Below are 12,276 nucleotides of genomic sequence, written 5' to 3'. Positions count from 1 at the left end.
TTTATATGTGTATAGTATCTAAAATACAGAAAAAAAGTATATGTTACCAAATAATGATTAAGCAGACTGTCAAGGCTGTTTCTCATGGAAAGCAGAAGTAATATATTGGTTTTCATTTCCGTTATCAATAAGATTGTTTGCATGTTTAACCTCTAAAGTAGCAGCATTTTACACCTGCTTCATTACCAGACCATTTGTCAGGTTTCAGTGCTGTGATAGTTTGATAAGTACTCTGTCATTTAACACTGTACCCAAATTAAAAAAAAAAAATATATCATTTTTTGGAGACCAAACACTTTTCTTTTGTGAATTTTAGCAACCATTTGTTTATTTTTTTTTATGTTCTATCTACACAACAAAAGGATCAGGCGCCAAATGGAGCACAACAGGACCAGGGAATGTCTTCATGAGAAAGAGTCCATAGCTACCAGAGATATCCCTTGGAGGGGGAAACAAGAATAAAACCCATCCAGTCATTTCTGTATAAGTAGTTGGAACTTTGTGCTATGCCCAGCACATGAAAATATGCAGTGCCTCAATTGGGGTGAAAAAAACAGTTCATAGGAGTCCCTTTAGGCCTGCAGGGGTCTTAAACTTGTGGCCCTCCAGCTGTTGCAAAACTACAAGTCCCATGAGGCATTGCAAGCCTGACCGTTACAAGCATGACTCCCACAGGCAGAGACGTGATGGGACTTGTAGTTTTGCATTAGCTGGAGGGCCGTCAGTTTGAGACCCATAGTTTAAGGTAAAGTCCAAAAAATATTTATTGATCAAAAATTTAGAATCAAATTAAAATAGACCACAACTGGTCTCTGTTGGGAGTGTCATAATGTAAACCTGCGACTTTAGAAAGCACATGCGCACGAAATGCGTTGTCATGGTGACACTGATACACTAGCGTGTGTTTCACCCGTAGCGGCCTCTCCTCGGCCCAACTTCCGGCGTGGCCCAGTGACATTATCTCTGGCCTTTGCCACTCTGATGCCGTGTCCCCACATGGTTTTTATCTAGGATTTCCTGACACAGGTCCCAGCGGTCCTGCTTGTAGCGGTAAATTCAGCAGCCATAGGTTTCAGTATATTATCTCCATCAGCGGGAAATTAGCCTTTATACTGTTACCTTTGTTGAGGCTCGGGACAATAACTGGATATGGTTGCTCATAACAGAACCATCCGGTCATGATTGGTTTACAATATGACATTCCCAACAGAGACCAGTTGTGGTCTGTTTTATTGTGGTCTGTTTTAATGTCATTCTAAAGTTTTGATTAATAAATTTGTGGACTTTACCTTAATGGGACTCCTATGAACTGTTTATTTCACCCCAATTGAGGCACTGCATATTTTCAGGGCTATATGTAGCAACAGTGCGGGGCACAGCACAAAATTCAAAGCGTTTATCTATCTAATCTGTCTTACTGTACAAAAGTTTTATACAGCTCTGAAAAAAATGCTGTAAATTAAGAATGTTGGACGTATTAAGACATATCTAATTAAGAATTAGACGTATTAATAGTTTATTTTTGTAAATAGAAGGGAAATTCAAATCAATCAATATTTGGTGTGACCATCCTGTGCCTTCAAAACAGCATTCATTCTTCTAGGTATACTTGCGCACAGATTTTGAAGGAACTTGGCAGGTAGGTTTTTCCAAGCATCTTGGAGAACTAATCACAGATCTTCTGTGGATGTCGGCTTCCTCAAATCCTTCTATCTCTTCATGTAATCCCAGACAGACTCAATGAGGTTGAGATCAGGGCTCTGTAGGGGCCAAACTATGACTTCCAGGACTTGTTCTCCTTTACGCTGAGGATAATTCTTAAATACATTGGCTGTATGTTTGGGGTCATTTTCCTGCTGCAGAATTCATTTGGGGACAATCACGTGCTTCCCTGATGGTGTGACATGATTTATCTGCCTGTATTTCTCAGCATTGAGGACACCATTGATCCTGACCAAATCTCCAACTCCATTTGCAGAAATTCAGCCTCAAACGTGCAAGGAACCTCCACCATGCTTCACTGTTGCCGGCAGACCCTCATTATTGTACCGCTCTCCAGCCTTTCGCAAATAAACTGTTACAGTCAAATATTTAAAATTTTAACTTGTCAGTACAGAGTACTGCTGCCATTTTTCTGCACCCCAATTCCTATGTTTTCATGCATAGTTGAGTAGCTTAGCCTTGTTTACATCAGAGGCATGGCTCTTTAGCTGCAATTCTTCCATAAATGCCACTTCTGGCCAGACTTCTGGACAGGTAGATGGGTGTACCTGCGTCTGCGGTCCTCAGTGTTGCCCGATTACTGGTATCCTCAATGCTGGGAAATACAGGCATATACGTATCCATCATGCCATACCATCAGACTAAAACCTTTGCACAGTACTGTATGTGTGTGTGTAAAGAGGGGGGAGGGAGGGGGGGGCGTTTGACCAGATAAAATGCAGGGTACCCCCTACTCATTCACATGGGGGAGATGGGGATCTGGGGACCCTCTTGTTAAAGAGGCTTTAAGAATCTGATAAGTCACACCCCCACAACCACCGGGCCAGGGTTGTGGGGAAGAGGCCCTTGTCCTCACCAACAAAGCACCCCCCTCCCCATGTCGAGGGCATGTGGCCTGGTATGGTTCAGGAGGGAGCTCGCTTGTCTCCCCCCCCCCCCCCCCCCCTTTCCTGGCCTGCCAGTCTGATATAGATTTTGGGGAGACTCACACTGGTCGCTAAGGATGCTGGTGGGCCACTGGTTAGGGGAAAAAAATGCTTGAAACCGGTGCTTAGCAGCCATTAACAGTGTTTAGGGGCTTCTAGGAGCTGTCAGCCTTTTTTTTTTTTTTTTTTTTTCTGCTGGCAGATCTCTCCCCAATGCACCAAATAAAGCATTTTTCTTTTTTTTTTTTTTTTTTTGTTACCTGTTCCTAGAAGCTGAAGCTTGAAAAAAGCTTCTAGCCTACACAGGGCGGATTTGATTTAAATCAAGTAGATTTAAATCACTAGTAAAAAGGCTTAAATGAAATCATAATTTTTAAAGAGCAACTGTCATCTGTCTCGCAGCGGCTCCTCCTTTGACCCGCTGTTGACTTTTAGCGACAGCTCCATTCACTTTAATAGGACGTCTGTTGATGCGGCAGTGACACAACAAGGAAAGGGATGTGGTGGCAGCAGGTGAGTAGATTCCTGCTAACAGGCGCTGAAACGGCGGATCTGAAATGACAGGTTCTCTTTAAATGTAAGGACTCATTCTTGCTGGTAGTTAGAATCTTCGATGCTTGCAAACAAAATGAAGGTTTCCTGTTTAGAATAATAAGCTGTCAGGTTAGTAAAACAGCAATATCAGAACCAATTCAATCATACAGTTTGTAGTGTACATAGATTTGGAAAACAATGGGATAAAGGAATATTCCTGAACTTTGTTTTATCTCATGGTTACTATGCCATTGTGTGAATGCATCAGTGCAGTGCATGTTATATCAGCTTGCAGACCTTGGATTCATTGAATTAGTTTACTACAAATTTAAAGATTGCAGAATATACAGCCTCATACTACATAACTAAACTCCATTTCATACTGAATAAACTAAATTTATTAATGTATCTTAAATAGAAAACTATCTTTTAGCCCAGGTTCACACTGAGCTGCGGGAATAAAGCTGTGTGAGTTCAGCTGAACTAGCACAATTTCACTCATGTTGGTCCCGATTTTTGCCGCGATTTTCAGAGACCTCTGTGGCGGTTTCTGCATAGATGTCAATGTAAAAAGCAGCCCGAAATCGCAAAAAGTAGTACAGAAACTACTTTTTGAAATCCGTGCGACGCCGCAAATGCAGCGTCGCACTGATTAGGACGGTGACATTGCCGCAGATTTGACATGTCAAATCGTACCAATGTGAACCAGGGCTTAGATAGATTTTTACTCCAAAAGCATTTTACTAAAATAAATTTGATTAAGAATCAAAAAAATCGATTTTAAATAAAATAAATCTGATTTTTCTTTTTTTTTCTTTTTGTTCATTATTTATTTATTCTTCTTTTTTTTTTTTTTTTTTTTTTTTTTTTTTTTTTAAGAAATCATTGATTGATTTATATCCACCCTGAGCCTTCAATAGTGTTCATGGTCACATAGGATAACATTATTTGCTTCTAGGGACAGAAAAAAAAAAAAAACGCTCAAAGGAGCTGTTAGGAACTTTTAAAGTTCTAGTGTACATGGTCCGTACACAAGATTAAAGTGATCGTTGGTACACAGCTTTCGAGAGCCGATCACAGCAATTCATGCAAAAATATTTGATGGGATACGCACGAAAATTTTTCTTGTATGATACCAGATCGTATGATTTTCGTTTTAATCAGTATTCTTTTTGTCTGAAAATACAACATTGCACCACTTTTGAAGGAGAATTTTCGTAATTTTAGTAACCCCTTCATTTTCGATATGGAGACTAGCATGCAAAAAACCCCCCCAAAAAACGGAAGATCATTCGTCCGATAATCGCATTGTGTGTACCAGGCATTAATCTGCTTTTTTTTTTTTTCTCAAAGGATAACCATTTCAAACAAATGACACATCTTTTTTTTCTGTGGTTCCATCTTCCGACCCCTGTGTCTACAGGACAAAGCAGTGATGTAGGAGCCGATTAATGGAACACAGTAGGGACACAGGTGCCCAACACTCCTGGCAGTGTTGAATGCTGAGGAGGCTAATAGAAGTTGCAGCAGTGGCGGAACTACCAGCGTCGCAGCAGGCGCACATGCAACCAGGCCCTCGCGTTCCGCCACTGTGGGGGGGCCCAAAAGCCCGGTCTGCGGATCCACGGCGGGGTTCCTGGCTGCAGTTGTAAGCAGAGAGTGTCTGTAAGGCCCCTTTCACACTGGGGCGGTGGGGGCGTCGGCGGTACAACAGCGCTATTTTTAGCGCTGCTGTACCGTCGTTCTTGCAGCGGTATTCGGCCGCTAGCGGTTCGGTTTTAACCCCCGCTGGCGGCCGAAAAAGGGTTAAATCCGCTCGTACAGCGCGGCTATAGCCACGCTGTCCCATTGATTTCAATGGGCAGGAGCGGTTTAGGAGCGGTGAATACACCGCTCCTTCCCCGCTCCAAAGAAGCGGCTCGCAGGACTTTTTTTACCGTCCTGCGAGCGCACCGCTTCAGTGTGAAAGCCCTCGGGCTTTCACACTGAACAAACAGCGGAGGCTGTTTAGGGGCGGTTTTCAGGCGGTATTTTTAGCGCAATACCGCCTGAAAACCGCTCCAGTGTGAAAGGGGCCTTACACTCTCACTTACACTGCCCAGACAGAGCCAGCACTGACAGATCGCTCGGCCCCCCTCTTCTCGCATGGACAGGCAAGGAGAGAAAGCTAGATCTACTCCTCCCGCCCCCTGTCCTCCTGTGTGTGCCCGCGGTCCTACCCACACTCCAATCAGATTGGAGTGGGGTGGGGAAGCCGGGGATGAGTAGGCGGGGAAGCCAGGGATGAGTGGACAGGGAAGCCCAGCAGCCGGGTACAACATGGGGAATGAACTTGGAGGATATGCAGACTGCACGAGCCACCTTCCTTCTTTAGGTGAGTGAGCTCACATCCATCCATTCACCTCCTCCCTTATCTCTCCTGCCTCTGAATCTTTACAGTAATGTAAGGGGACCTCAGATTTAAGGGGTGCTCCACAGACTCTGATGTAAAGGGGGCTTTGGTGAGCAGAGATCCCCTTACATCAGAATTCCCCTTTACACCAGAGTCCACAGATTTGCCCCTTACATCAGAGCACCCCCCGTAAAATCAGGGTTCCCAGAACACCACTTCCATCAGAGTTCCCCTTTACATTAGAGTCCACAGAACTCCCCCTTACAGTGAAATTCTGCGGACTCTGATGTAAGGGGGGGGCTCTGCGAACTCTGATGTAAGGGGGGGGCTCTGCGAACTCTGATGTAAGGGGGGGGGGGGCTCTGCGAACTCTGATGTAAGGGGGGGGGGGCTCTGCGAACTCTGATGTAAGGGGGGGGGGCTCTGCGAACTCTGATGTAAGGGGGGGGGGGTTCTGCGAACTCTGATGTAAGGGGGGGGGGCTCTGCGAACTCTGATGTAAGGGGGGGGCTCTGCGAACTCTGATGTAAGGGGGGGGCTCTGCGCACTCTGATGTAAGGGGGGGGCTCTGCGAACTCTGATGTAAGGGGGGGGGGTTCTGCGAACTCTGATGTAAGGGGGGGGGGGCTCTGCGAACTCTGATGTAAGGGGGGGGCTCTGCGAACTCTGATGTAAGGGGGGGGCTCTGCGCACTCTGATGTAAGGGGGGGGCTCTGCGAACTCTGATGTAAGGGGGGGGGGCTCTGCAACTCTGATGTAAGGGGGGGGGCTCTGCAACTCTGATGTAAGGGGGGGGGGCTCTGCAACTCTGATGTAAGGGGGGGGCTCTGCAACTCTGATGTAAGGGGGGGGGCTCTGCAACTCTGATGTAAGGGGGGGCTCTGCAACTCTGATGTAAGGGGGGGGCTCTGCAACTCTGATGTAAGGGGGGGGCTCTGCAACTCTGATGTAAGGGGGGGGGCTCTGCAACTCTGATGTAAGGGGGGGGGCTCTGCAACTCTGATGTAAGGGGGGGGCTCTGCAACTCTGATGTAAGGGGGGGGCTCTGCAACTCTGATGTAAGGGGGGGGCTCTGCAACTCTGATGTAAGGGGGGGCTCTGCAACTCTGATGTAAGGGGGGGGCTCTTCAACTCTGATGTAAGGGGGGGCTCTTCAACTCTGATGTAAGGGGGGGCTCTGCAACTCTGATGTAAGGGGGGGGCTCTGCAACTCTGATGTAAGGGGGGGGCTCTGCAACTCTGATGTAAGGGGGGGGCTCTGCAACTCTGATGTAAGGGGGGGGGCTCTGCAACTCTGATGTAAGGGGGGGGCTCTGCAACTCTGATGTAAGGGGGGGCTCTGCAACTCTGATGTAAGGGGGGGGCTCTGCGGACTCTGATGAAAAGGGGGGGGCTCTTCAACTCTGATGTAAGGGGGGGGCTCTTCAACTCTGATGAAAAGGGTGGGGGGCTCTGCAGACTCTGATGAAAAGGGTGGGGGGCTCTGCAGACTCTGATGAAAAGGGTGGGGGGCTCTGCAGACTCTGAAAAGGGGGGGGCTCTGTGGACTCTGATGTAAGAAGGACTGTGATGTAAGGGGGCTCTGCAGACTCTGATGTAAGGGGCTCTGCGAATTCTGATGTAAGGAGTCCTCCGCAGACACTGATGGAAGGGGGGGCTCTATGGACTCTCATGTAGAGGGGACTCTTGGAACCCTGATTAAAGGGGAATGCTGGGAAGTATGATGTATGTTGGGGCTCTGGTTACCAGAGGCCCCCTTATATCAGACTTCCCCTTTACACCAGAGTCTGCAGCGTTCCCCCTTACATCAGAGTTTCCGCCTTACATCAGAGTTCAGTGTTCCTGCTTAAATCAGAGTCCCCCCCTTACAGTGTGAGTTCAGATGTAATGGTGAGCTCTGCGGATTCAGATGTGCAGGGGAACTCTGCGGATTCAGATGTGCGGGGGAACTCTGCGGGTTCAGATGTGCAGGGGAACTCTGCGGATTCAGATGTGCGGGGGAACTCAACTCTGTGTTCAGATGTAAAGGGGAACACTGGACTCTAATGTAAGGGGGGGGCACTTGTCATTAAAACCATATGATTAGAAATATTATTTTATGAAAAATATTTGTATAGTGTATAGTATGAAAAAAATTTGCTGTGGTGCCGCGAAAGTGTTTGGCTTAAAGAAAAGGTGGCAACCCTACCCAAGACGGCAGGAAGGGGCCTGCTGCAGAACATGTGTAAGGGTCCCACTGCGGGACCACAATAAAGGGCCCCGTGATGAAAGTATAGTGCCCTGAGCTCGGAGGTCAGGGGGGCCCTTCATGGTTTCTTGCATTGGGCCCTGAAGGTTCTAATTACGCCTCTGAGCTGTAGTGCTGGAACATAGAAACTCAATGAAGAGGTGAGTATAAGAGCTCATCTATTTCAAGGACTGCCTCATAGGATTCATTTTTGCCCGACCGTGTGGTTTTCAAGAATAACTGTTCCTTTTGGTATAACTTGTATTTCAAGGCTTTTCTTTGCCCCCTGAGTGCAGCCTACCTGTAGAAATATTTACATTTGCCCATGACCCAGCGATCTTCACCTTTTGCCATTACTTCAGAAAACCTCCTCACCAGGTTCTCTTCATCGTGCACATGCGCATTGCTCCCTCATTCATTTCTATGGTGAGACAAACTCATGGTGGCCTCCAATGGTCCTGCAGAGTAGAAGGTATGGGGCCAAGGTGTGCGTGCACATGACTAGGAGGACCCAGCAAGGAAGCTTTCTGTGCTGTTTGAGGCAGAGTGAAGATCACTGGAGCGAAGTCTAATCTAAATGAATCCATAAGTGGGTTGCACTTAGAGGGGTGTACCAAATGTACAGTTGTCCTTTAAGGATTTCCATTTTGGGACCACAATATAGGAGCAACCAGAGCAAAGATGGTGGCAGCCATTTAGCTAAAAAAAAAGCAAAAGCGTTTTGGTGTGAGCACAGCGACCCCTTTAAAAAGTAATAAGTACATTTAGAATTTGTTACACTTGCATATTACTTGAATGGAAGAAATGTATCTGATGCTAGGTTTGCTTTAAATATTCATCAGATGACCCTGGCTGACAAACTCCGGTGTAATCTTCTGTCTGCAACAAAGGGTTAATGGGTTTGGAGCTATTTGTAGAATTACAATGCAGCAAATCTTTCTTTCCAGGAAAAAAGCTGCATTGTTTTTCATGATCATGGGCAAGCACAATCTTTTCAAACAAAGTAGCTGTGCTTTATCAAGAGACATTGTATTTTTTTTCTTCTCACATGCTTTGTCCTCTCAGCCAACGATCGGAGTTTACTAGAGGTCATTGCACTCCTCTAGTCTGTACAATGATGTCATGCTGCTTGGCATTTTCTATACATCTTGGAGAACCTTTAGGACTTATTAATTAAGCAACACAATTAACCCATTTCTGTCTACCCTATTATAAATGAATCCTTCCCAGCAAGTTCCCAGTCCTGATGAAGTGTTAACATCTTATTTGCTGCTTGGCACTTAGAGCTGCACGATTAATCATTAAAAAATTGCGATCTCGATTCAAACCCCCCCCCCACGATCTTAATCCGGCATTTCCATGATTCATGTAACAAGTACAGAGCCGTCCTCTGCTCAGAGCTGTCAAAGGAAAAAAAAAGCTGGCAAAGTTTATCACAACTTTGCTCAGCACTGAGCGATAAAGAGAAACAATGTATCATTTTGGTTCTTTTAGATCAGAGATGAACTTCGGTCTGTAAATGAGGTCAGTTTAACCACTTAAAGACTAAACCTTTTTCTGACAGTTGTTGCTTACAAAGAATGGAAAATTACCACGCTAACCCATACTGCACAATAAGATGAACAAATAAATAAAGCTGCAGCTCTACTGTGAGATACACACAGAGAATACAAATGGAAAAATGAGAGCTGTGCTAACCTTGGTGAATTAAATAATAAATGTGCATAAATATATAGGTGGCTAGTATGAGCGGGTGTGGATCATTTTAATTACTGCAAGGTATTAGTGATCCTGTTTTGCCTGTTATAATTATTGCTTTTGTTGGTGAGTAAGTATGTTTTACCTTGATGTTTTGGATGGGGGTACAAGATATGGTTCTTATTCAAAACATGAGCAGGTATCACACATCTCCCTGTGAACTAGATATGTTTCCTATTTCCTGTATGGTGGATTTTTGGCTAGCCACCCTAGAACCTGATTGAGGTGAGAATTTTTTTGTTATTTAAGCAGCACAATTGTCCACTGATTGAGTCGAATCCTCGGTCCCTGAGAGAGTTTAGTACGTCTGCTTGGCTTCATCCCGTACAGAGTGCGATCCGTCCATGAGCTGACATCAGAATTATCCTCAAGATAAAGGGCTTGGCTGGGCACTAGCCGCAAGATTTTCTAAGCTTGCCATCTGGTAAGCGTGTCCTCTGTGGTGGAGGTGCACTATTTTTGTTGTGGTGTGACAACATTCACTTAATTGTCACATTGAACATTTAAAGGGGCATTTATTTCTTCAATATTCTGGTTAATGGATTTGATCTGCATGGACTATTATTTTACCTTATATGTTTATGCACATTTATCAATTTAATTCACCAAGGTTAGCGCAGCTCTCCTTGTTTTTCCATTTGTTGCTTACAAGTTAAACTCGGTATTTTTTGCTAGAAAATTACTTAGAACCCCTAAACATGTTGTGTGTATGTATATATGTGTGTGTGTATATATGCAATATATTATGTTACAATGTATTTGCGCTGCGGTCTTTCAAAAGCAATTTTTTGGGAAAAAATACACTTTAACGAATTAAAAAAAAAAAACTAAATGGTAAAGTTAGCCCAATTTTTTTTGTATACTGTGAAGAATGATGTTACGATGAGAATCGTGATCTTTATTCTAGGCAAAAAAAAAAAATTGTGATTCTCATTTTATCCAGAATCATGCAGTACTATTAGCATTTCAGTAGGGAGATCAGCCAATGGGTGATCACTGTGTTAACATAACGCTGCCTCTGAAAAGTCATCCAGAAAATGAAGCATTTACCAAATGTACTCTCCTAACACTAGGATGATAAAACAGCAGGTAAAGCACACCCTAATCTTTGGAAAAATCAGCTTTATGAATATTGGCATATAGTGCACCCCTAAACTCTGCACTCTGTACTCTGTACTCCTGAGCTCTACGCCCTGTGTGTAGCCTACTCCTGAACTCTGCGCCCTGTGTGTAGCCTACTCCTGAACTCTGCGCCCTGTGCGTAGCCTACTCCTGAACTCTGCGCCCTGTGCGTAGCCTACTCCTGAACTCTGCGCCCTGTGCGTAGCCTACTCCTGAACTCTGCGCCCTGTGCGTAGCCTACTCCTGAACTCTGCGCCCTGTGCGTAGCCTACTCCTGAACTCTGCGCCCTGTGCGTAGCCTACTCCTGAACTCTGCGCCCTGTGCGTAGCCTACTCCTGAACTCTGCGCCTTGTGCGTAGCCTACTCCTGAACTCTGCGCCCTGTGCGTTGCTACTCCTGAATAATAAGAGTAGATATATAGTCTTACAGATACAGCTGGCCCTTTTGAGAGCATCCATATTGCTGATGCGGCCCGCAATGAAATGAAGTTTGACACCCCTGCTCTAGACCATCTTCACTGTAGTGTTTATGTAAAGCCTCTTGCGCAGGGTAGTGATGTTTGCACATCAGCATTTTTGGACGTATTTTCTGGCGTTTTATCATATGCATTTTTACACGCATTTGCGCGTACACAGCATTCCAGCCCCCAGAACGTGTAAGCTATTCAAATTAGCATTTTGGCGCTTTTCATTTTTGTGTTTTGCTTTTCCTTCTCTTGGGAAAATGTAGCTGCTGCTGTTTCCAGTGTTGTGTTTTTATGTTTTGTTTTTTTTATTTTTATATGGAACCCATTGAGAATATGAAGTTTGCGGCTATCCTGCTGTTCCTGGTGAAGAAGTGAAGTCAGCAGAGGCATGTTGAAGAAAATCTGAGACCCTGATTACGTTACTGGGCCATTTTATGATGCTCGATGAACACATGAACTTTAATGGCATCTAGTCTTAGTCCGTAGGGTTCAATATTGAGTTGGCCCACCCATTGCAGCTTTAACTCTTTCCAAGAAGGCTGTCCACAAGGTTTAGGAGTGTCTATGGGCGTGTTTGACCATTTTTCCAGAAGCGCATTTGTGGGGTCAGGCAAGGATGTGGACGAGAAGGCCTGGCTCATAGAACACCTTTGGGATGAATTAGAGCAGAGACTATCAGGTTGAGGTCACGACTCTGTGCAGGCCAGTCAAGTTCCTCCACCCCAAACTCGCTCATCCATGTCTTTATGGAATTTGATTTGTGCACTGGTCCGCAGTTATGTTGGAACAGGAAAGGGCCATTCCCAAACTGTTCCCACAAAGTTGGGAGTGTGAAATAGTCCAAAATGTCTTGGTATGCTGACACCTAAAGAGTTCCTTTCACTGGAACTAAGGGACCAAGCCCAACTACTGAAAAACAACCCCACACCATAATCCCCCCTCCACCAAACCATGTTCTTTGATATCATCCCTGAAGTGTTTGTTTATGCAGTAACAAGCTAAGGTGTTGGATCATGTAAATAACTGTGTGGCATGAATAGGCACCCTCAAGATAAAGAGGTGTTTAGTATGATGTGGGAACTGACGGCTAATGTGCTAAACGTTTGAAACAACATACAGGGGAATTCA

General features: G+C 45.1%; 1 protein-coding gene across 1 annotated transcript in view; it reads left to right on the top strand.

The window, feature by feature from the left end:
• The window catches only part of SGPL1 (sphingosine-1-phosphate lyase 1), a gene marked incomplete in the record, with an annotated part of 82,315 nt that overhangs the window by 33,798 nt on the left and 36,241 nt on the right, over positions 1-12,276 (top strand).

The sequence above is a fragment of the Aquarana catesbeiana genome, linkage group LG08 (genome assembly GCF_042186555.1).
Source record: "Aquarana catesbeiana isolate 2022-GZ linkage group LG08, ASM4218655v1, whole genome shotgun sequence".
Taxonomy (NCBI): Eukaryota; Metazoa; Chordata; class Amphibia; order Anura; family Ranidae; genus Aquarana; species Aquarana catesbeiana.
Note: the sequence above shows the minus strand (reverse complement) of the source record. Positions and strands in the feature narration are given on the sequence as shown.